This window comes from Malaclemys terrapin, chromosome 12, assembly GCF_027887155.1.
Source record: "Malaclemys terrapin pileata isolate rMalTer1 chromosome 12, rMalTer1.hap1, whole genome shotgun sequence".
In the NCBI taxonomy this organism is placed as follows: domain Eukaryota; kingdom Metazoa; phylum Chordata; order Testudines; family Emydidae; genus Malaclemys; species Malaclemys terrapin.
In genome coordinates, this window is record NC_071516.1 from 42924818 (window position 1) to 42947238 (window position 22421).

The 22421-nt window shown below is 43.0% G+C and overlaps 2 pseudogenes; both read left to right on the forward strand.

Moving 5' to 3' along the window:
• Positions 1 to 4994: 4994 nt before the first annotated feature.
• LOC128845892 (olfactory receptor 10A4-like) lies at positions 4995 to 5970 on the forward strand (annotated as a pseudogene).
• An 11986-nt stretch (positions 5971 to 17956) lies between these two features.
• LOC128846922 (olfactory receptor 10A4-like) lies at positions 17957 to 18932 on the forward strand (annotated as a pseudogene).
• The last annotated feature ends 3489 nt before the right edge of the window (positions 18933 to 22421 follow it).

Genomic DNA, 22421 nt, shown 5'->3' on the forward strand with positions numbered 1-22421 from the left:
CACTTCTGTTTCCTTCAACACACTTAGCGTCTGCAGCTGTGAGAGGGAACTACTCTTCTTAAACAAGGTAGGCTATGGATGAATAACTTAATTCCCCAACCATTCTCCAACTGAAGTCCATGGACATTGTGCCCCAGTCTGCAATGGGAACAAGATCATGTCATGGGTTTCTTCATTTGAATTTTCCATACATTGGCAGAGAATAGTAGTGTGTGTCTGAGCACATGGATTTTGTCTGTGTTCATATCTATCTATCTATCTATCTATCTATCTATCTATCTATCTATCTATCTATTGTAGCAAATTGCCGGCACTACTATGATGGGTCTCTCGCTTTCTCTTCTTGGGGGGCGGTCAGGGCGCCGTTTCTTGCTCCTGAACCAGGATATTAACTGCCCCACTACTGTCCTAGAGGAGGGGAGTGGAGAGGGAGGGATCCCAGCCCGCCCTCTACTCCGGGTCACAGCCCATGGGCTCTAGGGATAGTGTTAAACCACTTGAACTAGCAGTTCCTTCTCCTGGGCTACTTCCCTCCCCTGCCCTTCAGCTTGTGTGGGTGGGTGGGTGGGGGGGCTTCCTGCCCTCACTCTGCACAAGCCAGGTCTTGGTCTTCTTAGCCCACCGCAGCACTTCTCCAAACTTTCCTCTGCTTCCCTTAAAACTGCTCTCTGCTCCAACACCAATCCACTCTGTTTCTACTCCTTCAAACTGTTCTCTGCTCCAACATCAATCCTCTCTGCTCTAACACCAATCCTCTCTGCTCCAACTCCTTTCCCTGTCTGATTGAAGCAGGGTTTTTTTTATCAGGTGACTAACTTCAGGTGCTCTAACTGGCTTCAGGTGCTCTAATTGGCTTCAGGTGCTCTAATTAATCTATAGCAAACTTTCTTCCCTGTAGGAATAAGCCTACCTTCTAACCCTCTCCTACTGCCCTCTGGCCATGCTGTATCACATATCCCCCTCCCCTGCTCAACACCATGGGGTTGGGCTACTTGGGACGAGAGACAGTGCTGTCGCGATAGGCCATCAGCATTGCTGTGTTGGCTTCTGGTCCTGTGCTGTACCCGGAAATGGAAGGGCTGCAGGGATAGGAACCACCTAGTCACTCTTGCGTTCCTCTCCTTGTTTCTGTGGATCCACTGGAGTGGGGCATGGTCTGTCACGAGGGTAAACCGCCGCCCCAGTAGGTAGTAGTGGAGAGTCTCCATAGCCCATTTTACTGCCAGACATTCCTTTTCAACGACGGCGTACTTTTGTTCCCTGGGAGGAGTTTCCGGCTGAGGTACAAGATTGGGTGTTCCTCCTCCCCTACCATCTGTGAAAGGACGGCTCCTAGCCCTACCTCCAAGGCATCTGTTGGTAGGATGAATTCCTTCTCAAAATCTGGGGCTATGAGTACTGGATGGCAGCAGAGGGCTGTCCTTAAATCTGCAAATGCTTCTTCTGCTATATCAGTCCACTTTACTATCTCGGGGCCCTGAGCCTTTATCAGATCCGTCAATGGCCCTGCTCTTGTGGCGAAATGAGGGATGAATCTCCAATAATATCCTACTATCCCTAGAAATGCTCTGACCTGCTTTTTGTGGACTGGTCGAGGCCAACCTTGTATTGCCTCCACTTTGTTCCATTGGGGTTTCACCAAACCTCTCCCTACTACATACCCGAGTACATATCTGGCCTCAGCTAGTCGTATCAGGCACTTGAGAGGGTTGACAGTGAGGCCGGCCTTCCGCAGGGCATTTAGCACTGCTTCTACTTTTCCTAGGTGCATTTCCCAGTCAGGGCTATGGATGACTATGTTGTCTAGATAGGCGGTGGCATACTTGGCATGGGTTCACAGCAATTTATCCATAAGTCCCTGGAATGTTGCAGGGACCCCATGGAGTCCGAAAGGGAGGACAGTGTATTGGACCAGGCCATTGGGTGTAGAGAAGGCAGTCTTTTCCTTGGCATTCTCGGCCAGGGGAATTTGCCAATATCCTTTGGTTAGATCCAGAGTGGTTAGGTATCGGGCCTTGCCTAACTGATCAACTAATTCATCAATGCGTGGTATCGGATAGGCATTGAATTTGGATACTTCATTCAACTTCCGGAAGTCGTTGCAAAACCTCAGGGTACTGTTAGGCTTGGGGACTAGGACGATAGGGCTGGACCACTGACTGTGAGATTCTTCAATAACCCTGAGTTCCAGCATCTTCTTCACTTCCATCCTAATTTCTTCCCTTTTAGCTTCCAGTATTCGGTACGATCTTATTGTCACCCTTGCTGGTGACAATATGATGTTGGACCAGTGTCGTATGGCCCAGCTGTGTACAGAACACGTCCTGGTTCCATTGGATCATATCAATGACCTCTGTTCGTTGTTCTGGGGTTAATTCAGGAGATATCTTCACCTGCCCTGTGGGTCATCTGTCTGGGGTGGAGCTCCCCGAATGACCAGGCACGTCTCTTGGTCACGCCAGGGCTTTAGTAAGTTGATGTGGTAGATTTGCTCTGGCTTTTGGCGGTCTGGTTGTCTGACCTTATAGTTCACCTCCCCAATGGCTTCCACTATCTCATATGGTCCATGCCAGCTGGCTAGGAATTTGCTTTCTGCTGTCAGCACTAGCACCATCACCTGTTCCCCCGGCTGAAATCTCCGTACTTTTGCCCAATGGTTGTAATATGTCCACTGGGCCTCTTGTGCTTTTTCCAAATGTTCTCATACTATAGTTGTTACTCAAGTTATTCACTCTCTCATCTGTGTCACGTGCTCAATGACATTCTTTCCTGGGTTGGGTTGCTCTTCCCAATCTTCCTTGGCGATATCTAATATTCTGCCTGGGTGGTGTCCGTATAGTAGTTCAAAGGGAGAGAAACCAGTGGATGCCTGGGGGACTTCCCGTATAGCAAACATTAGATACGGTAGAAGGGTATCCCAGTCTTTTCCATTCTCTGCTACCACCTTCCGGATCATGTTTTTAAGGGTACGGTTAAACTGCTCGACCAGTCCATCTGTTTGTGGATGTGTCATAACTATAAAGGGAAGGGTAACAGCCCTCCTGTGTACAATACTATAAAATCCCACCTGGCCAGAGACTTCAAAATCCTTTTACCTGTAAAGGGTTAAGAAGCTCAGGTAACCTGGCTGACACCTGACCCAAAGGACCAATAAGGGGACAAAATGCTTTCAAATCTTGGTGGAGGAAAGACTTTTGTTTGTGCTCTTTGTTTTGAGGGTTGTTCGCTCTTGGGACTGAGAGGGACCAGACATCAATCCAGGCTCTCCAAATCTTTCTGAACAAGTCTCACATATTTCAATCTTGTAAGTAAACAGCCAGGCATTTAGAGAACATGATTCTTATTTGTTTTAAATTGTTCTGTGTAGTGCATGCCGCATAGAGCGCCACTACAGTGTGCTTTGGTTGTTGGATTTAATTTTCTCTACTTCATTCCCTTTGAATGTATGGAATTGTGTGTGTGTGTGTGTGTGTGTGTGTTCAATTTTGAGGAGAATGGTTCTGTGGTTATGGCAGAGTATCAGGTATCAGGAATGTTAACTCTCTGTCTAAACCCAGTCTCTCACCCTTATCGTTCCCCCGATCATTCCCAGTTTCCCCCTTAGTAGCTCACTATTATTTGATGTGTTGCTTTGAGAGCCACATATTGAAGGTGCAAAGGGTATGCAAAATATGATATTTGTTATTGCTCACTTTTATTTCAACTCTGTCATTTCACTTTCATGCCCGTTATTAGGAAGTTCCTTGTCAACAAGTAACCTTGAAGTAAAACATCTGTGGAAAACGTCTCTTCTAACATTGTAGGATCTTCATTCTTGTAAAAATCTTTATTGCAAGGTCATAAGACAAAGATCTCAACCGGTGTAAATCTATAGATCTTTTTATACCCATGGAGCTGTTAAGATTTACACCAGCAAAAGTACTGACCCTAGGTCTTACTTTTGTATGTTGAGAGAAACCAATGTATTTTGGATGTTGTGATGAGAAAGGCAGGAATGATTTAAGTTGTTTTCTAATATTTAGGGAAAAATAGCATTTTTTAGTACACAAATGGCCAAAATCCCCCATTGTTTTCACCATTTATCGAGCTTCTCATTCTTCAAAGGGCTTCAAACATATTGAGCTCAGCAGCATCAGTTTACTCATGTGAGTAGTCCTCACTTTTGTGAGTTGTAACAGCAGTGGAAATACTTGAATTTCTAAAACAATTCTTGTGATTAAGATCTGAATGAGATCTTAAGAATAACATTCTCAGAGGCAAAAGAAAGAAAGAAAGAAAGAAAGAAAGAAAGAAAGAAAGATCCCTTTTTGGATTTTTATGTAAACTGAAAAAAAAAATGTGTTTGAAGAGGAAGAATAGAACTCCTGATGCTGGAAACTGGTATACCTCCAATGCTAGTTGAAACTGATGTAGCTTATTTAGGGATGGTCTACACTAGGGGTTGGGGTTGATGTAAGATACGCAACTTCAGCTATGGGAATGGAGAAGCTGAAGTTGACGTATCTTATTTCGACTTACCTCCCATCCTCATGGTGCGAGATCGACGGCCGTGGCTCCCCCGTCGACTCCACTACTGCCGCTCTCCTTGGTGGAGTTCCAGAGACGACGGGAGTGCGTTCGGGGATTGATATATCACGTCTAGATGAGACACGATATATCGATCCCTGATAGATCGATCGGTTCCCGCCGATCCGGTGGGTAGTCTGGACGTACCCTTAGAGTGAATTTATCAGATCCCCGTCTGTTGTAAATAACCTGTATTTCTACTGCTCTCAAAGTGGTCAGATTTCCAGCTGATGTACATTGACATAGCTTGATTGACAGCAATGTGCCTACACCAGTTTATGCCTGATGATGATTGGACCCAGTTACATACTTCTATACAGAATTGCAGCAGGTTTTAGTCTGAAGAGGAAACTAGTATGAATTATTTGATTCACATCCACAGGTTTCCTATTCCTCAGATTCAGTCTCTTTCTTTGCCACCCCTACAGATGATCTATTCTGAGAGTGACCCAGGAGAGAACCAGACCATCTCTGAAGTATTCATCCTGGTGGGGTTTTCAAACCTTAACAAGCTGCAAATCGTTCTGTTTCTGGTGCTTCTGGTCATCTACCTGGTCACTCTGATAGGGAACCTCCTTGTTATCCTGCTTATAAAGCTAAACCCCTCACTCCACACCCCCATGTATTTCTTCCTGGTGAACCTGTCTTTCTTGGAAATCTGCTTCACCAGCAGTGTGGTTCCTCAGCTGCTGATTCACCTCCTGGTGGAGCAAAAGACCATCACCATTGCGGGCTGCGCTGCCCAAATGTACGTCATCTCCATCATGGGCCTGACGGAATGCTGCCTCCTAGCAGTCATGGCGTATGACCGTTACATGGCCATTTGTCACCTCCTGCACTACAAAACTATCATGAGTGGCCGGGCATGTGCACAGCTTGCGGGTGCTTCATGGATCATCGTCATATCGGTGGAAGTAGCTCAGACCACTTCGATCTTCAGCCTGCCCTTCTGTGGCTCCAACCGCATCCACCACTTCTTCTGTGACATCCCACCAGTGTTGAAGATGGCATGTACGGACACATCCAAAAATGAGATTATAGTCTTCACTCTGTCGGTGCTGTTCATCATGAGCCCTTTCCTGATGATAATCCTGTCCTACATCTGCATTATTTCCACCATCCTCATGCTGCCATCAGTGGAGAGAAGGAATAAAGCCTTCTCCACCTGCTCCTCTCACCTCATGGTGGTGACATTGTTCTATGGAATGGCCCTTATCTCTTACCTGGGGCTCAAGTCTAGCTTCACCCCGGAAAGTAATCAAATGATTTCCCTCATGAACACAATTGTGGGACCAGTGTTGAACCCCATAATATACACTCTGAGGAACAAAGACGTGAAGGGAGCCTTTAGAAAAACAGTAGAGAAGAGCATCTTTTCACACAATCGGAGAAAACAGAGAATGAAAGATAGAGTTAGTTAGAGACGAAGGTTTCTGACCGTCAGAGGGGTGAAATATTGGAACGGCCTTCCGAGGGAAACGGTGGGGGCGACGGACCTGTCTGGTTTTAAGATTAAGTTGGATAAGTTTATGGAGGGAATGGTTTAATGATAAAACATAGTAGCCAAGGAAAACCAAGCAATGGTACATGAACAACATAATGGCCAACAAGGGTCAGGCTAGAGACTCTTGCCTATATGCTCGGGGTATTACTGATCGCCATATTTGGGGTCGGGAAGGAATTTTCCTCCAGGGTAGATTGGCTGAGCCTCTGGAGGTTTTTCGCCTTCCTCCGCAGCATGGGGCAGGGATCACTAGCAGGAGGGTCTCAGCCGATTGAAGTCACTAAAACACAGGACTGGGGACTTCAACGGTAGAGTACAGGGAAGGGTCTTGCGGCCTGCAGCATGCAGGGGGTCAGACCAGATGATCATAATGGTCCCTTCTGACCTTAATGTCTATGAGTCTATGAGTCTATGAAAACAGGGGAATGAGGGAAATTCATACATGTTTTGTTGAATTACTCCCAATGACCCTCATTTTTTAAATTGAAATTTTGCCATTTGAAAACCTTTGACCTCTTGTAAACCTGTCTGGAAAATGGGAAGAGAAACTTTTCTTACCAAAATGAGACAAAATTTTAAATATTTAAATTTTTGTGAAAATTTGATAGAACCTTTTCACCAGATTTAAACATCACTGAAAAATCAAATGAGAAAATTTAATCCAAGTAGTTTCTTAATTTTATATCTACAAAATTAGAAATGTGAAAGCAAAAAATAAGCTCAAAATGAGAAACATTTCATGAAACGTTGAACTTGGTGTGTGCAAATTTAACAATTTTCATCAAAATTTTCATAGTTGAAATATTCCACCCTGCTCTAAAGAAAAGTCCATTTAGGTTTCTCCTTTTCCTTCTGTCAGTCCAGTGCAGCATTTTAGGTTTTTGGCTGGGTTGGATTAGGTTTTTTTGGCCTGTCTCTTGATTGCATTTCCCCAGTGCTCCCTCTGGTCTAATTTTAAATAACATTCCTCAACACTTATGAATGGCTTCCTATGTAAGACTCTGATTGATCTTTCAATGCCTAACCTGATCAGGTCAAACAACAACTCGAGGAGCTGGCTATTCACTTCTATGGCATTTTGCACAGGTTCAGAGCCTATGCTAGCAGATCATGGTGCATACCATAGATTCATTGATTAAAAGGCCATAGAGAACCATTTTGATCATCTAGTTTGACATCCTGCTTAACGCAGGGCAGAGAATTTCAACCTGGTGATTCCTGAGTCAAGGAAGCACTGTATATATTTTATATTCCATATGTAAAATAATAGCTGTGTTATAAACTCATATAACTGTAAGTGGTCCGATCAATGTATCACAATATTGCACCAAAAGCCTGTGTATATGGTACATCTTTGTATAACTATATGATAACATACATTTGTATATTCTTATAATGAGAAATACTACTCTGTTGGCTTGTCTACCTATATCACTGCCTACATATAATAAATACCAATTTTAAAATCTCTATCCCTAGCTCAGCAATTACAGGACTATATGCCTTCTTTCCCTAAATATCCCTATAATGCATTTTTAAGATGCACTGGCTAGCAATATGTCTTGGCTTTTATTATTTCTCTTTGATAGAATTTGCTGATTTGTTTAAAATGATATTGTTAAGAAGTTAAGTAATGTGTCACGTTGGAAGAAGTGAGAGTTACATACATGTAATGATAAGAAAAAAAACTCCCTTTCTCTGAGAAACTTAGAAACAGAGTGGCCTAGGGCAACATGTCCCAGAAACTACAAATTCAGCAAGAAAATTGTAGGCATTAGGTTATTAATACTTGTGTATGAATAATATATAGGCTCTGTAAAATTCAATGGATAATGTGTTGGAAAAAGATTGGGGGCAATTGAGAATGGCAACATGTATGAGAACACATATGAAAATGAGCCCAATGCTGGAGAAATTTTGGAGCAGAAACTGACCAATGAGATTGAAGGATCAGACCAGGAGATCCAGGGAGGTGACGACCATCATGGAAGAAGGAAGGGCTTGTTAATGGAATGTGGTAACTTGGGCCCATTTACCTATTCAGTCTTGCCTGTTATTACTTGTCAGGCAGAACATTATGTCCAGACACTATAGGTGACACTAATTCTGTCTGAAATTGTATTCAATAAAGGCAAAACTGATTAAACCTAAATTGTGTGGATGCATGACTCAGTTTCCCCCTATACTCCCAACAACCAATTACACAATTTGATAAAACAGGGTAAATCCCACATAAATGTCCTCATCTTGGCTTCGTACATTAATTTAGCAAAGGTAGGTGTGATGTTGCACTCTATATGTTAATGGAAATATGCTAATGAGTGTAAATATGACATAACTGGAATATGCTTTGTGCTAGATATGCCATGTAACATATCTTTGCAAAGGTTATGATCTACTGAATATATTCATCCTATTTGTAGGCATGTATAATTTTTATACTGAAGTTATGAGCACAGGCTCTATGCTTGTATTTTAAGTGTTTTCTGTAGGAAACACACAAGAGAGGTTTGGTCAACATATTGTGAAGGGGTTGTTCAAGTAACTGGGAGTATGTAACTAACAATGGACTTTGGGAGACGCCAATCCACATCTGAGCTTTCCTGGGAACGTTCAAACTAACTTGTAAACAATGGCGTCGGCCTGCAAAAAGCTGAATCATTCGTGGACATGTGACCTGCCCAGGTGGCTACAAACTCCATCTTGTTGCAGTGGTTTTGCACAGAAGAACAAAGGGGTTTCTACCCACAAGAGAAAGAATATAAAAGGCCCTGTAAGCATCTGCATTTTTGTCTTCAGCTGGCTCAAGAGATGGCCTCTCCACCCCAAACAGATGCCTGAAAGAAACTGTAACTACAGGGGTGTGAGTGAGTGCTGGACCCAGGCCATAAACTACAAGGTTGCTCTGAAAAGGATTGTACCTGAGATTGTACCTGAGATAATATCTAGGGTGAGAAGTTACCATTTGTAATGAGAGCCTTAGTGTATTAAGTTAGCCTTGCATATTTTGATTTATTTTACTTAGTAACTTACCTTGCTCTGTCTGTTATTACTTGGAACCACTTAAATCCTACTGTTTATACTAAATTAAATCACTTTTATTAATTAATTAATTAACCCAGAGTAAGTGGGGGAGTAATACCTGGGGGAGCAAACAGCTGTGCATATCTCTCTATCAGTGATAAAGAGGGCGGACAATTACAGAGTAAAACAGATTTGTTTGCGGTTTGGACCCCATTGGGAGCTGGGTGTCTGGGTGCTGGAGATAGGAACACTTGCTAAGCTGTTTTCAGTGAACTCTGCAGTTTTGGGGGTGTGGTTCAGACCCTGGGTCTGCGTTGCAGCAGGCTTGCGTGTCTGGCTCAACATGGCAGGGCTCTGAATGACCAAACTGGCAGAGAAAACGGGCTCAGAGGTAGTCTCAGCACACCAGGTGATAGCCCCAAGGGGGTGTCTGTGACCGAACCTGTCACAGTGGCGTAGTCGAACAGGATTTGTGCACAGTTGATTGCTTTGTGACACTGGTAGTGATTTTAAGTGAGTTTTAAGTGTGGTGGCCGGAGAACAGACAAAGTCGTTACTGGTTTGTTATTTTCTGTTTACTTTGATTTAATTCAGCTTGTGTAACTGGCAGGTATGCATTTCATGGGTTATATACTAACTCAGGGATCGGCAACCTTTGGCACACGGCCCACTAGGGAAAGCCCCTGGAGGGCTGAGCCAGTTTGTTTACCAGCCGCATCAGCAGTTTCAGCCGATCGCAGCTCCCACTGGCTGGAGTTCGCTGGCCCAGGCCAATGGGGGCTGCAGGAAGTGGCGTGGGCCAAGGGATGTGCTGGCCACCCTTCCCGCAGCCCCCATTGGCCTGGAGCGGCCAGTGGGAGCCATGATCAGCCGAACCTGCTGATGCGGCAGGTAAACAAACCCGCCTGGCCCATCAGGGTGCTTACCCTGGGTTAGTATATAACCGATGATATGAATACCTGGCAGTTACACAAGCTGAATTAGCGTATGTTTTCCCCAGTAATCCATTCACTCATGCTAACCTGAACCCCACACTACCAAGCAATAGTATAACTCAGCATTTAGCAGAGGCAGATAGGAAATTTGTCAATGTCAAAATGATTGACTTTTAGCAATAAACCTGACTGCCAAGCAATTGACTGTCCAATTTATCAACAATAGGCAGCAGAGTGCAGCTGATGATGGATGACAGGAAACTATCTGTTATACTGTATCACAGCAGTGAGAAAGGAGTGACTTAGTTAACAAGGGCCACTTGCAAAGGTAAAAAATTAAAAGTGGGGACTATACTGTATAATGGACACTAGGGGCAGCATTGCATGTGGTTGGGGAATCGTCAGCTTTACTGTATAATGGGCACAAGGGGCAGCAGAGGTTGAAAGTTGGGTAGGGTTGGGGCGGCTCTATGTCTTCTGCTGCCCCAAGCATGGCAGTCAGGTGGCAGTCAGGCGGCTTTCAGTGGCGCGCCTGCGGGCAGTCCGCTGGTCACGCCGATTCGGCGGCGTGCCTGCCGGAGGTCCGCCGATGCCACGCCTTCAGCATACCCGCCACCAAATTACCACCGAATCCGCAGGACCGGCGGACCTCCCGCAGGCACGCCACCAAAGGCGACCTCACTACCGCCCTCACAGTGACCAAGAGGCAGCCCCCCGCGGCTTGCCACCCCAGACACGCACTTGCTGCACTGGTGCCTGGAGCCAGCCCTGGGTAGGGTCAGGCAGTGGTCAGAAATTATGTCAAAGACTTTTATTTTTCAGTTCCTGCAACTTTAGACTCTCTTGTTTGCAAAGAGCAGTATATTCCCCTGTTGTAAGAGTCAATCCCCAGCCTCAGAGTAGATAAGATTAATTAATACCAAGGGAATTCATTACTCCAACAGTGTATCTATTCATTAGAGCTAATGCAAAATTTCCCCGTATTTTGCTGAATTTTTAACCCTATACTTATGAATGTGGCCAGGTAGGAGATATGCCTGGACCTGCCATGGTCCTTGAAAATTTTCCATTCATCACAGTTCAGAATGGACTTGACTTGCAAAGGGGCTCAGGTCTCATTGATTTCAGTGGGAGATGCAGGTCTCAAATGTTGCTGTAAATTACACCCAAGGCTTTGATCAGTGTCTGGAGAATAAGGACACAAATAAATCACCTGCGGGAGCAGAACCTTTTCTGTTGAATGGACATTTCATGTAGAGCAACAAGGATGATGCAACGGCCTGTAGCTGTCGCCTAACAACATTTCCTTACAGAGTTAGTGCTGTAGTTTGTGTCTTTGAAAAAACATGAGATAATCACTTCTGCTCTTCTGGGGCTGTTTGACAGCGAGAGATTCCATTTGTTTGTCTTTAATATTCTCTTCTACCATATCTGTGCTTGCTTCATCCCAAACACTTACGGTCACATTCACTGGTGTATTTCATATTGTCAGAGAGTCACAGAGTTTAAGGACAAAAGGGATCTTTAGATTATTTTGTCTGACCTCCCCTGTCTCACAATGTCTTGGGTGTCATCAGACATGCCCACAGAGTACTTTAGCTTTGCATCAAACTGAACATAAAAGAGAAATGTACTTGGTGGTCCCTGTACCAGGCCACTGAAATGGAGGTACCTCTGGGATGCAGAATGTATAATATCACGCAACACTGTTCAACAGATGATTAAGGCAGGAAGGAAAGAACACCTTATGCGAAATAGAAACGCTGTGTGTGTGCGCGCGTGTGTGTGCGTGTGTGAGACTTGTAGCCCATGCAGTGAGTATATAGCCATGTAGTAATGATAGTTATATTTTAAGTAAAGGATACAGGGGTGAGGAACTGATAGGAGAGACAGAAGACACCTACAGGCCTATACTTATAAAAGTAGTTTAGAAAGACATGGTTGGTGAGGTAATATCTTTTATTGTTGGTGAGAGAAACAGAAGTTGGTCCAGGAAAAGATCTGTGTCTCTAGTATCCTGGGATCCAGATGGCTACATCAGCACTGCATACAAGAATAGCTTAAGCAGTTAGGGTAAGTAGAAGGCTTTCCAGCCTGAACCGGAGCAGTTGCTCAATGAGTTGGCATAAGGAAGTAAAGTAACAGTGACCTTAAGTCAAAAAACATCACGAGGCTCTGGTTATTGTTTTGTCTTAATCATGATTGTTGCAAACAGCAGATAGGTAATCATAAGATGCTAGTTTCTTCCAGGTTGGGATATTTTTAGTAAAGGACATCAACAGGTGTCTGACTACAAGAATGCCATGGTAATTAATTAAGGTATAAGCTAAAAGCTTGAGGTTAAAGGATTAATAGCCTGTGGGAGAAGGCCAGCCCAATATTACTATGGTGATGAACTACAAATAAGGAAAAGTGGTGGGAACCCCTGCTGATTATCCATTAGGCATAGTCAGGGCCGGTGCTACCATTAAGGTGAACTAGGCGGTTGCTTAGGGCGCCAAGATTTGGGGTCTCCAAAAAGTGGTGCCCCCATTTTTTTTTTTACAGCGTTCCTCCCAGAGCGCGCAGTCACCACTCCACTTCTCCTGCCTCCCAGGCTTGCAGCGCCAACCAGTTGTTTGGCGCCACAAGCCTGAGAGACGAATTAAAGTGGGGGCGGCGTGCTCGGGGAGGAGGCGGAGCAGCGGTGAGCTGGGGTGGGGAGGTGCCGCGCGGCTCCCCTGGGGGGGCAGCTACCGCAGCGCTGGGGGGCGACTCAGGGCAGAGTGGGGGCAGGGAGCTCCCACAGGGCTGGGGGGGGCACAAGGTGGAAGTTTCGCGTAGGGCACGAAACTTCCTTGCACCGGCCCTGTGCAGAGTAGCACCAGTATAGCACATTATACAATTGTATTCTGGGCTGTGGGCTATAGAGATGTAAGTGTGATGACTACTGGTGATGATGATGGTGAGGGGGAAGAGAAGGAAGATGATAACTAACTCTTGGAGCATAAGCTTTCGTGAGTGAATACCCCTTACAATACCCCTTTCAAAACAACCCAAAGAGTTAAGTACAGAGGGGTAGCCGTGTTAGTCTGGATCTGTAAAAAGCAACAGAGAGCCTTGTGGCACCTTTAAGACTAACAGATGACCCACAGAGGAGAATGTCCCTTAATGAGTCCTCCACCTTATTCCCTGCTGTTCAGCACCACTTACTGCTGAACAGGGACATTGGGATCAATGAAGCTGAGAACATCCCACAGAGCCCTCCAGGCCCATCCCTATAGATCAGCGCCCACTGGTGCTACACTGGGACATTGCTACCAGCACTGACTAAGGGGGAAGTGTGCCTCAAACTGAAAATCCCACCACACTCCCAGTAGCACAGCCTCCTACTTCCATGCTGAAGTAATGGAGTCAACATTGTCTTAGAATTGAGAGTGCTCACAGCTGAGCCCATCACCCCACTCCCTGAAGCGCACTACGCCCAGCACCTCTCAGCTTCCATACAGAGTTTATTCTAATGCACCTGGGAACTAGCCCTGATTCTGGTCCCACTGCAAACTTACTGGAGTAAAAGGGAATAGTTCCATTGACTTCAATGGGTTTTGGATCTGGTCCTCTAGGAGGGAAATGGGCTCTATGGTTGGGGCAGTGGACTCTAAGACTGAGGACTCCTGGGTTCTGTTCCTTTCTCTGGGAGGGGAGTGGAGTCCAATATCACTGCTCTACAGCCAAAATGTTTCTGAAATAAACGTAGTCAAACGTTACTAATTCTGGGTCATTGAGAACGAAAATGATGCTTAAAGTTGTTGATTGGCTCTAGTTTTCAAGATATGCTATTGGGTCAGTATATATGACCCTTGACTTGGGAATGGCGGAGGATAAGTGAGTTATAGAGGGAAGGGATCTCAAATTAAACCAGAAATGACTAAAAGACATCTTTGACTGGATCTATGAATAAATCTATGACTGGGTTTGGACAGTACTTGCTTTTTAGGCAAAACAATGAATGATGCAATCTGAAGCTGGTATTGCGTCATACATGATATGAATTGCATTATGTTACTTCTAGAAGTCATGGATGATGCAATCATAACGAAGCTTACATCACTCTGCTGAACAAATTGCCCTATATCAGCTCTAGAAATCATACGGTGTTGTGCTGTCTTATTTGTCAGTGTTTGATTTTGCAAAGGGACACATTTCTGTTTAGCCAAAGTGAGCAGAGATGCCTCGTACTTGTGTGAACAGTGCAGATAACGTCTGCTATGTTTGTGCTGAAGTGACTTTTGCATCACAAAAGCGCAGTATAACCACTATGGTTAAGAAAGCCTATCACCTTTATTTTGGCTGCAAAATTGGAGATCAGGACAAGAGGTGGGCCCCACACATATTCTGCAACACTTGTGCAACAAATCTTCGCCAGTGGTTGAACAGGAAAAGGAAATTTATGCCTTTTGCATTGCCAATGATTTGGAGAGAGCCAACAGATCATACCAGCAACTGTTACTTCTGCATGGTGTCTCCAGTTGGGAAAGATGTGTCAAAGAAGAAAAAGTGGACTGTGCATTATCGAAACATTTCATCAGCTATACGCCCAGTACCCGCGGAGAAGGACTGCGGGTTCCTGATGCTCCAGAATCAGTCTCACTTGAGTCAGACAAGGAAGAGGAAGAGGATGAAACCTTTGGTCCTGAACCATCAATGTCACAGGACCCACATTTTCTCCCATCCTCCTCCTCTGAACCACACCTCATAACACAAGCTGAACTGAATGACCTTGTCAGGGATTTGGAACTACCCAAGAGTAACATAGAGCTGTTGGGCTCCAGACTACAGCAGTGGAATCTCCTGAAAGGTGATGTTAGGGTTTCCATGTTCCGTGACCGTCAAAAGGATCTTGTCCCGTTCTTCTTCATGGAATGTGATCTTGTAGCCTGCAACAACATCCATGGTGTGATGGCAGCCCTCAACATCGTTCACGATCCAACATGAAACAACTTTTGAGGTGCATAAACTATGACCAACATCAGTGGCAGCTTTGTGGCGATTTGAAGGTTGTTGCTCTCTTGCTTGGTCTGCAGACTGGATACACAAAGTACTGCTGTTTTCTCTGCGAATGGGATAGTCGTGCAAGAGATTCCCACTACATCAAGAAAGACTGGCCACTCCGACACTCATTGGGGCCTGGGAGGAAAAGTGTTCAGCATCCACCACTTGTTGAATCAAGGAAGATTTTGTTACCACCCTTACACATCATGAAGAACTTTGTCAAGGCCATTGACAAAACACAAGCAGCTTTCAAGTACCTCCGTGGAAAAATTCCAAGGTTAAGTGAAGTTAAGATAAAGGAAGCTGTCTTTGTTGGTCCTCAGATTCGTGAACTTCTTCGAGATGATGCATTTGACCATGCACTGCGTGGCAAGGAAAAGACGGCATGGAAAGCCTTCCAGTTAGTGGCAATAAATTTTCTCAGAAACAACAAGGCAGACAACTACAGGTTGTTGGTGGAAAACCTCCTCAACGCATATAAAAGCCTTGCTTGCAACATGTCACTAAAGATACACTTTTTGCACTCTCATCTAGATTTTTTTCCACTGAACTGCGGAGCAGTGAGCGACGAGCATGGCGAGCGATTTCACCAGGACATTGCAACAATGGAGAAACGCTATCAGGGCAAATGGAGCCCATCAATGCTTGCAGACTATTGCTGGACAGTGACAAGAGATGCTCCATTTAATGAATACAAGAGACAAGCCAAGAAGCGCCGAGTAGACACTGAATAGGACTAAACTATGTACATAATAATTTTTTGCCTTTTGTTTCATAATAAATTTTATTTATATAACCCTTTTGCTGATTTTTAAAGTGTTACATAAACAGGACAGATGAAATATTACCATGTAAAGCAGCCATAAACACATGAAAAGACCTAGGTTTACAATTTATAATTAAAACTCTACTATCTACACAATATACATAGACATAAAATGTAAAAACTTAAATATCTTAGAAACAGTAGCCAATCAGTTGTTTTAATGGTCATATTTGAATTCAGCACATCAAAATACATAATAAATAGCACATTTTATCTCTGAAGCAGACGACATCTCAAAAATTATAGACCAGTCTATTTAGAGCAATTGGGACTGGGAGTCAGAGATGCTGGGTTCTAATCACGGCTCTGAGACAAGAATGGGGCACACAGTCTGATCATCAGGAAACTGGAGTCATGAGCCTTGGGCATTGTTCCTGAGTCAACCCCGACTCTGTGTTGTGTTGCTTTGGACAAATCATTCCTTCTTCTAGACAAAATTATATCACACAATTTACCACAGTTAGTAAATCCTATTATGATTTTCATCTAGAAAATACACACGATGATGATGATGATGATACAACTTTCTATGAAATTATTCCCCTAGTGAATTTTGTTTTGTTGCAGGTTGAGGCAGTATTGTTCTTCCTCTGAGGAATATTACAAGAAATTTCCTTTAGGGAGTAGGTCCCAGAAGCCAGTGAATGAAATAAAAACACCTCTCTTTCCTTCAACACACTTAGCGTCTGCAGCTGGGAGAGGGAACTACTCTTCTTAAACAAGGTAGGCTACAAATGAATTACTTCAGCCCTCAGCCATTCTCCCACTGAATTCCATGGTGTTCTGTCCCAGTCTGCAATGGGAGAAGGATCAAGTCACTGGTTTCTTCATTTGAATTTTCCATACATTGGCAAAGAATCTTAGTGTGTATGTGAGCACCTGGGTTGTGTCTATATTCTTATCTATCTATCTATCTATCTATCTATCTGGTGTGATGCTATACCCCACATTCTTCCTAGAAATAATTTTATAATATGGTTATAGTATATCTAAAATGTATATTATGCAAGAGGGTCTTGTGAGAGATCATTGGAAAGTTTATGATATGCTGAATGAGATTATCCTATTTGTATGCATGTATCATTACTGTTTTTGAAGTTAGGACTATTGACTATGTAACAATTACAAGTTGGTTTGCACCTGGAGACCGCTCATCACACAGAATGCTATCAGTCTGGATGGACCACTGGGGAGAACAATAGGACTTTGAAGATGCTAAACTCCCACCTTCCTGAGAAGCTTCCTGGGATGCTAAATAGTAATAATCAGGGCCGGCTCCAGGCACCACCTAAAGAAGCAGGTGCTTCAAGCGGCCAATACGAAGAGGTGGCACTCTGGCCGCTATCAGGACAGCAGGTCTGGGTCTCCAGCGCAGTAATTTGGCAGCGGGTCCCCTCAGTCCCTCTTGGAGCGAAGGACCTGCCACCAAATTGCCACCAAAGAGTGGAATGGCGCAATCACGCTGCTGTGGCTTTTTTTTTTTTTTTGCCGCTTGGGGCGGCAGAAAACCTGGAGCCAGCCTGATAATAATTGCCCTCATTTGCGAAATCTTATTTTGGTAAACATGGTTAGAAAATAACATTCCTAGAGGGGAAAGAAAGAAAGAAAGAAAGAAAGAAAGAAAGAAAGAAAGAAAGAAAGAAAGAAAGAAAGAGAAACGATCCCTTTTTGAAATTTAATGTAGACAGAAAAAAAAATGTGTTCAAAGACAAAGAATAGAACCCCCGATGCTGGAAACTGGTATACGTCCCTTGCTGGTATAAACTGATGTAGCTCCTTTAGAGTCAATTTATCAGACCCCCGTGTGTTGTAAATCAGCTGTAGTTCCACTGGTGTCAAACTGGTCGGATCTCCAGCTGATCTATATTGGCATCGCTTGATTGACATCAATGTGGCTCCACCAGCTTATGCCTGATGATGATTGGGCCCAGTTATATATTTCTATACAGAATTGCAGCAGGTTTTAGTCTGAAGCATCCCAACAGAAAGGAAACCAGTATGAATTGTTTGATTTGCATCCACATGTTTGGCATTTCTCAGATTCAGTCTCTTTCTTTGCCACCCCTACAGATGACCTATTCTGCAAGTGACCCTGGAGAGAACCAGACCATCTCTGATGTATTCATCCTGGTTGGGTTTTCAAACCTTAACAAGCTGCAAATTGTTCTGTTTCTGGTGCTTCTGGTCACGTACCTTGTCGCCCTGATAGGGAATCTGCTTGTTATCCTCCTTATAAAGCTAAACCTCTCACTCCACACCCCCATGTATTTCTTCCTGGTGAACCTGTCATTCTTGGAAATATGCTACACCAGCAGTGTGGTACCTCAGCTGCTGGTTCACCTCTTGGTGGAGCAAAAGACCATCACCATTGCGGGCTGTGCTGCCCAGATGTATGTCATCACTATCATGGGCCTGACGGAATGCTGCCTCCTAGCAGCCATGGCTTACGACCGCTACGTGGCCATATGTCACCCCCTGCACTACAGCACTATCATGAGTGGCCGTGCATGTGCACAGATTGCGAGTGCTTCGTGGATCATCAGCATCTCAGTGGAAGTAGCTCAGACCACTTGGATCTTCAGTCTGCCCTTCTGTGGCTCCAACCGCATCCACCACTTCTTCTGCGACATCCCACCGGTGCTGAAGATGGCATGTAAAGACACATCCAAAAATAAGATTATGGTCTTAACTGTGTCAATTTTGTTCATCATGGGCCCTTTTTTGTTGATAACAGTGTCCTACATCTGCATTATCTCCACCATCCTCAAGTTGCCATCGGTGGAGAGAAGGTTTAAAGCCTTCTCCACCTGCTCCTCCCACCTCATGGTGGTGACTTTGTTCTATGGAACAGCCCTTTTCACCTACCTGAGGCCCAAGTCTATCTCCACCCCAGAGAGTGATCAAATGATTTCCCTCATGATCACAGTTGTGGCACCTGTGTTGAACCCCATAATATACACTCTGAGGAACAAAGAGGTGAAGGGAGCCTTTAGAAAAACAGTAGAGAAGAGCATCTTTTCACACAATTGGAGAAAACAGAGAATGAAAAGTAGAATTAGTTAAAACAGGGGGAATGAGGGAAATTCATAAATGTTTTGTTGAATTACTTCCAATGACCCTCACTTCTTTAATTTAAATTTTGTCATTTGAAAAACTTTGACTTGTAAACCTATCAGGAGAATGGGAAGAGAAACTTGTATTACCAAAAAACTCCAAATTTTAAATATCTTCAAAATTTAGAATGTCAAAGAAAAAAAAAGCTTACAACGAAAACCCTTTCATAAAATGTTCACCTTGGTTTTTGCAAATTTAACAATTTTCACCAATATTTTAATGATGGAAAAATTCCAACCAGCTCTACCAAGAGCTCCATTTAGGCTTCACCTTTTCCTGCTCTGTCGGTCCATTGCAGCATTTTAGGATTTGGGTTGGGTTGGGTTGAGTTTTTTTGGCTGTCTAATGGATTTCCCCGGTGCTCCCTGTTTCCTAATTTTAAATAATATTTCTCAGCACTTATGAACAGTTTCCTATGTAAGACTCTGATGGGTCTTTCAATGCCTAACCTGATCAGATCACACAACAACTCTTGAAGCTGGCTCTTGACTTCCATGGCATTTTGGACAGGTTCAGAGGTCTATGCTAACAGATCATTGTGTATATCATAGATTCATTGATTAAAAGACCATATGGGACCATTTTGATCATCTAGTCTGACATTCTGCTTAACGCAGGACAGAGAGTTTCACTCGGTGATTCTTGAGTCAAAGAAGCACTGTACATATTTTATATTATAAATGTAAAATAATAGTTGTGTGATAAACTCATAAACTACACGTGGTTATATCAATGTATCACAATATTGCACCAAATGCCAATGTATATGGTACATCTTTGTATAACTATATGATAAAAATTCCTTTCTGTATTTTTATGATGAGAGATACTATTCTGTTGGCTTCTCTACCTATATCATTGCAGCTGTATAATAAATACCAAATTAAAAACCTCTATATCTAGTTCTGCATTTACAAGACTATATGCCTTCTTTCCCTAAATAGCCCTATAATGCATTCATTCAAAGCTTAAAATACATTGAGACTCTGAGATGCACTGGCTGGCAGTATGTGATGTTTTGTTATATCTCTTTGATATAATTTGCTGATTTGTTTAAAATAATATTGTTGACAAGATAAGTAACCTGTTGTGTTGGAAGATGTAAGTAAGAGGTACGAACATGTAACAATAAACAAAAGAAAAATCCCTTTCTCTGGGAAACTTAGAAGCAGAGTGGCCCAGGGCAACATGACCCAGAAACTACAAATTCAGCAAAAAAATTGTAGACATTAGATGATTAACATTTGTGCATAAGTAATGTGCAGGTTATGTAAAATTAAATGGATAAAGAATGGAAGAAAATTAAGCCATAGAAAATTTGCAAATATATGAACATTCATATAAATATGTAAAAATATGTAAAATAGATATGCACATATACAAAATACATACTTACATATGTAAAGATATGTATACATACATATGTAAAATAAATATAAAATAAGAAAATACATATAAAAATACATATAAAAATGGACTGGAGAACGGGAGATCCAGGCAGGTGAGGAGGACTGACATCATGGAGGAAGGAAGGACTTTTTGGTACCCCAGAATGTGTTAACTTGGGCCCATTCACCTATTCTGTCTTGTCTGTTATTATTTGTGAGGCAGACACTTACTTAGTGTATGTGTACTTGTGAGGCAGAAATGTATGTCCAAACACTATAAGTAAGATTAATTCTGTTTTAAATTATATTAAATAAAGGCAAAACTGATTAAGCCTAAATTGGATGAACGCATGACTCAGTTTCCTACTCTACACTCCCAACAATGTACACAATTTGATAAAAAAGGTAAAGCCCACATAAATGCTCTCATCTCTGCTTTGTTAATTAATTTAGCAAAGGTGTGACCCTCATATAATAATAATCAGAAAAACAAGCCGTGTCCTGTCAGAGAACACATATGTGTTAAGTTAGTATACACCCCATTATGTGAATACCTGCCAGTTCTACAAGCTGAATTAGCATATGTTCTTCCCAGTGTTCTGTGCGCTCATGCTAACTTACACCCCACATTACCAAGCAACAGTATAATTTAGTATTTAACATAAGCAGATAAGAAACTTGTAAAAGTCAAGATACATTAATTCAATAGCTTAGTACAAATTGTGGGGAACCTTCACGGACCAGGACGTGGAATGCTGTGTCCAAAAGCAAGATATGGACGGTCATGGTTCAGAACAAGAAGTTAAGGGATGAATAGACAGGCTGGATTTCTGTGACATAAGACATAAGACAAAAGAATGGTCATACTGGGTCCGACCAAAGGTCCATCCACCCCGGAAATGATCAGTGATCTCTCTTCTGCCATCCATCTCCACCCTCTGACAAACAGAGGCTAGGGACACCACTCCTTACCAATCTGGGCTAATAGCCATTAATGGACTTAGCCTCCATGAATGTATCCAGTTCTCTTTTAAACCCTGTTAGAGTCCTAGCCTTCACAACCTCCTCAGGCAAGGAGTTTCACAGGTTGACTGTGCGCTGTGTGAAGAAGAACTTCCTTTTATTTGTTTTAAACCTGCTGCTCATTAATTTTGTTTGGTGGCCCCTTGTTCTTATATTATGGGAACAAGTAAAAAACTTTTCCTTATTCACTTTCTCCACACCACTCATGATTTTTTATACCTCTATCATATTCCCCCTTAGTCTCCTCTTTTCCAAGCTGAAAAGTCCTAGCCTCTTTAATCTCTCTTCATATGGGAACCATTCCAAACCCCTAATCATTTTAGTTGCCCTTCTCTGAACCTTTTCTAATGCCAATATATCTTTTTTGAGATGAGAGGACCACATCTGTATGCAGTATTCAAGATGTGGGCGTACCATGGATTTATATAAGGGCAATAAGATATTCTCCATCTTATTCTCTATCCCCTTTTTAATGATTCCTAACATCCTGTTTCCCTTTTTGACTGCCGTTGCACACTGCATGTACGTCTTCAGAGAACTATCCATGATGACTCCAAGATCTTTCTCCTGATTAGTTGTAGCTAAATTAGCCCTCATCATATTGTATGTATAGTTGGGGTTATTTTTTCCAATGTGCATTACTTTACATTTATCCACATTAAATTTCATTTGCCATTTTGTTGCCAAATCACTTAGTTTTGTGAGATCTTTTTGAAGTTCTTCACAATCTGCTTTGGTCTTAACTATCTTGAGCAGTTTAGTATCATCTGCAAACTTTGCCACCTCACTGTTTACCCCTTTCTCCAGATCATTTATGAATAAGTTGAATAGGACTGGTCCTAGGATTGACCCTTGGGGAACATCACTAGTTACTCCTCTCCATTCTGAAAATTTACCATTTATTACTACCTTTGTTCCCTGTCTTTTAACCAGTTCTCAATCCATGAAAGCGTTTTGTTACTAGACTTACTCCTAGTTGAAATGTATAAATTTGGGAGCCCACCTTCTGT